At 42.0% G+C, this 4,859-nt stretch overlaps 1 pseudogene; it reads left to right on the top strand.

Annotated features, from left to right (window-relative positions):
- The first annotated feature begins 680 nt into the window (after window positions 1–680).
- Window positions 681–3,513, top strand: LOC116546124 (annotated as a pseudogene).
- Window positions 3,514–4,859: the final 1,346 nt, after the last annotated feature.

The raw sequence follows: 4,859 nt of genomic DNA, 5'->3' as shown, positions 1-4,859 counted from the left end.
GTATGTTTTGCAATTTGAAGTTACCATGAAGCTTGCAAATACTATCTTATAGCCCATTATTTTAAGCTGATGACAACTTAACACTGATTGCATAAACAAGCAAACACACAAAAAGAAAACTAAAGAAGGGCTACACTTCAATTTTGTCCCCCCATTTTTTAGCTTTTTGTTATTTATCTTCATATCTTACTGTTACATCCATGTCTTGAAAAATTGTTGTAGTTATTATTTTTTATTGGTTCATTGTTTAGTCTCTCTACTTAAGTTGACAGAAGTGTATATACCATCATTACAGTGTTATACTATTCTGTGTGTTTCTGTGTCCTTACTATTACCAATGAGTTTTGTACCTTCAGATGATTTCTTTCAGATTGAAGAACTCACTTTAGCGTTTCTTGTAGGACAGGTCTGTTGTTGATGAAATCTCTCAGGTTTTGTTTGTCAGGGAAGGTCTTTATGTCTCTTCATGCTTAACGGATATTTTTGCCAGATATACTATTCTAGGATACAAGTTTTTTTCTTTCAGCACTTTAAATATGTCATACCTGTCTCTCCTGGCCAGTAAGGTTTCCACTGCAGTCTGCTGTCAGATGTATTAAAGTTCTATTGTATGTTATTTGTTTCTTTTCTCTTACTGTTTTTAGAATCCTTTCTTTATTCTTTGAGAATTTAATTATTCAATGCCTCAAGGTAGTCTTCTTTGGGTGAAATCTGCTTGCTGTTCTATAACCTTCTTGTACTTGAATGTTGATATCTTTCTCTAGGCTTGGGAGGTTCTTTGATAATATCCCTTTGAATAAACCTTCTACTCCTATTTCTTTCTCTACCTCCTCTTTAAGGACAATAACTCTTAGATTTGCTTTTTTGAGACTATTTTCTGGATCTTATAGGTCTGCTCATTGTTTTTTATTCTTTTTATTTATTTTTTCTTTCTGCATATTTTCAAATAGCCTGTTTTCAAGCTCACTACTTTTTTCTGCTTGATCGATTCTGCTATTAAGATTCTGATGCATTCTTCAATATGCCAATTGCATTTTTCAACTCTAGAATTTCTTCTTGATACTTTTTAATTATTTCAATCTGTTTGTTAAATTTATCTAATAAAATTCTGAATTCCTTTTCTGTGTTACCTTGAATTTTTGTTCCCTCAACAAAAGAGTTCTTTTGAATTCTCTATCTGAAAGATCATATATCTGTTTCTCCAGGCTTGGTCTCTGGTGACTTATCTAGTTCATTTGGTGGTGTCATGTTTTCCTGGGTGTTACTGACGTTTGTAGATATTTGCTTGTATCTGGGCATTGAAGAGTTAGGTATTTATTGTAGTCTTCACAGTCCAGGTTTGTGTCTCTCCTTCTTGGAAAGGCTTTCCAGATATTCAAAGGGACTTGTGCCCCAATTCTAATAATGCTGTAGTTTTTGTAGACTCAGAGGTACTACCTTGGTCATCTTGAATATAATCTTGAAAAATTCTCTGGATTATCGTATACAGACTCTTGTTCATTTTCCTTACTTTTTCCCAAACAGGCAGAGTCTTTCTCTCTGTTCTGAGCCACCTCGAATTGGGAGTGTGGTGACACAAGCACTCCTGTGGCCACTACTACTGGGACTGCACTGGATCAGACTTGAAGTCAGCACAGCACTGAGTCTTGTTCAAAGCCCTTCCCTTCAGGGTAGTGAGCTCCCCAAGGCCCTAGGCATATCCAGAGGTGTTGTCTGGGAGTCAGGGATTGAAGTAAAAAACTTTGGAAAATTACCAGATGCTCTACTCTATGGCAGCTAAGCTGGCACTCAAATCACAATACAAAGACCTTCCCGCTCTTCCCTTCCCTTTCCACAGGTGGTCACCACCACCACCACCAAACCATGGGGGATTCTGCCAGGCCACTGCTGATGATGGCTTAGAGCCCAAGCGCTCTTCAATCAGCTTATGATGAATGCTGCCTGGCCTGGTACTCACCCTGCAGGGCAGTGGGCTCCCCTCTTGCCCAGGACAAGTCCAGAAATGTCATCCAAGAGCCTAGGCCTGGACTCAGGGACTCTAAGAGCCTGTTCTACCCCAGCGTGGCTGAGCTGATACATAGGGTGCAAGACAAAGTCCCCTTTACTTTTTCCTCTGATTTTCCCAAACAGAAGGAGTCTCTCACCATAGTTGCCACAGCTAGAAATTTGTGGGGTTTCCCCTGAAGCCAGCATATCTCAGAGCCCACAGCCCATTGTGTACTCCCTGGCTATCACCGCTGGTTACTCAGGGCCCAATGGCTCTTTAGTTAGCAGACGATAAGTCCTGCTAGAACTGGTCCTTCCCTTTAAGAAAGAGAGTTCCCTTTTGGCCCAGGATGTGTCTTGAAATGTTGTTTGGGAGTTGGGGCCTGAAATAGGGGCCTCAGGACTCTGCCTGGTACACTATCCTACTGTGACTGCACTGGTATCCAAAATGCAAGACAAAGTCCTCTTTATTCTTCACTCTGCCCCACTCCAGCAGAAGAAAGGAGTCACTTTCATTGCTACCAGCTGCACCACTTGGAGTTGGGGGAGGAGTAGCACAAGCACTTCCTTAGCTGTGCCCACTGGTGTCTCCCTAGGTCACTAGTTCTCACTAGGCACCACCCTAGTTCACTGGCTCTCAGCCCAACCTCGCTCTAGGAGTTGCCTAGGAATCGCAGTCCTTGTGTCCTAGACTGCCTTTCAAGTTTACCTAGGCCCTCAGAGCACTTCAGCCGGCAGTAGCGAGGCTTGCTGAAAAACTCAAGTTCTTACCGCTAGGATGGGCAATCCCCTCTGGCTAGGGCTATTCCAAATGCTCCCTCTGTGTGCAGGTGCTGGTTGAGACCAGCAAGTCTTTATTCTCCACTGTGACAGGGCAGCACCCAGTTCAATGTAAAATCCCCAAGTTGCTGCATTTCCCCCCCCCAAAGTGCACAGATTCTCTCTCTCTCTCTGCACCTCTCTCTGCTGCCAGCAGGTGGAGGGGGTGTGGTGTTCATGATTCAAGACTGTCTCTCTTGCACTCCTCAATGCCTCTTTCAGTGATAGGAAGTATAAAGCAGGTATTGTGATTTCTCACCTGATTTTTGGTGCTTGTGATGGTGCCTTTCCGCAGGCAGAGAGTTGTTAAAATTTGGTGTTCCAGTGAAAGGGATGAAAGGTGTAGGCTTCTATTCTGCCATCTTGCTTTGCTCCAAACAATGATTTTTATTATAAAGTAAGATATTACTATTTAGATATAATACAGAATTAGGAAAGTTTTACCCCCATAAAAGCAAGGAAGAGTCTGTGCCCTCTCCCTGTGCACCTCATCGCCATGCCTCAGAAATTGAGGAAATCAAGGATTTTCTGCTTATAGCCTGGTGATAGGATGCCAAATCTGTAAGGATCAAGAAAAATAAGGAAAACGTGAAGTTAAAAGTTCCATGCAGCAGATTCATTTATACCCTGATTATCACTGACAAAGAGAAGGCAGAGAAACTGAACTAGTCCCTGCCCCCTGGTTTGGCAGTGAAGGAGCTAAAATGAACCATGTCAGTATGATCTGAACTGTATCAAAATATTAAAAATCCTTTAAAAAAAGCAAGCATGATTCAACACCAGAATATGAGCCAATGTAAGTCACCACATGAATACACTAAAAGAGAAAAACTATAGGATGATCTTAATAGAACCAGAAAAAGCATTGGATACAATTCAATAACTTCGTGATTAAAAATAAAAACTCTTAGAAAATCAGGTCTAGGCCGGGCGCGGTGGCTCACGCCTGTAATCCCAGCACTTTGGGAGGCCGAGGCGGGTGGATCACGAGGTCAAGAGATCGAGACCATCCTGGTCAACATGGTGAAACCCTGTCTCTACTAAAAATACAAAAAATTAGCTGGGCATGGTGGCACGTGCCTGTAATCTCAGCTACTTGGGAGGCTGAGGCAGGAGAATTGCCTGAACCCAGGAGGCGGAGGTTGCGGTGAGCCGAGATCGCGCCATTGCACTCCAGCCTGGGTAACAAGAGCGAAACTCCGTCTCAAAAAAAAAAAAAAGAAAGAAAGAAAAGAAAATCAGGTCTAAAAGAGAATGTTCTAATTTATAAAGGTCATGTGACAAATACCTATGATAGATATTATATTTGCTGGAAAGATTGTAGAATTCCATCTAAGATAGGAAACTCCCAAAACACTAACCTGAGGCTAAAATTGATGGATTTAATCACATCAAAATAAGCTTTTCTGTTCCATGAAAACAGCCATGGAAAAAAGTAACAGAGGACCAATGAGGAGTTTGGGAATTCCAGTAGAAATACAGTAAAAGGAAAAGAACATGTGAACCATGAGAAAAAAAAAACCTAAAATGCTAACCTTTAAATGATATCGAACATGACAAGATGCTCAAACTCAGTTGGGGTTTGTAAGAGATGCAAACGTAGACCATAGTAGCTTTGACTCTGTCAGATTAGCACAACTTATAAAGCTGAAACTCATGCCACGTGTTGCAGGGAGATGGGGTTGGGGATGTGAAGATCCTCACGCAGTGCTGCTGGGGATGTGGACTGTTGCAGCCACACTGGAGAGCCTCTGGTCCTATTTGGTCAAATTAAAAATATGCCTATTTTCTGACCCAGCAACCCTGATGCAGAATCCAGAAGATTGTTGTGCGTGGGATGTCTGGGTTCTGGTCCCAGAGAAAGTCTCATGCAGGTCTATAACGGGGCGTATGTGAAGATGTTCATTGTTTTTCAAGGAGGTGTCAGCAATCTGTGGTTTCTTACTGGGTGACTGGAGAAATCTGTGGTTTCTTACTGGGAGTACTGGATGTACACAAGAGAGTATTATAGAACAGTTAAGCAACAGTCTTGATGTATGTACCGCAACATGAAG

The sequence above is a fragment of the Sapajus apella genome, unplaced genomic scaffold (assembly GCF_009761245.1).
Source record: "Sapajus apella isolate SASKATOON/1434 unplaced genomic scaffold, GSC_monkey_1.0 scaffold5, whole genome shotgun sequence".
NCBI lineage: Eukaryota > Metazoa > Chordata > Mammalia > Primates > Cebidae > Sapajus > Sapajus apella.
Note: the sequence above shows the minus strand (reverse complement) of the source record. Positions and strands in the feature narration are given on the sequence as shown.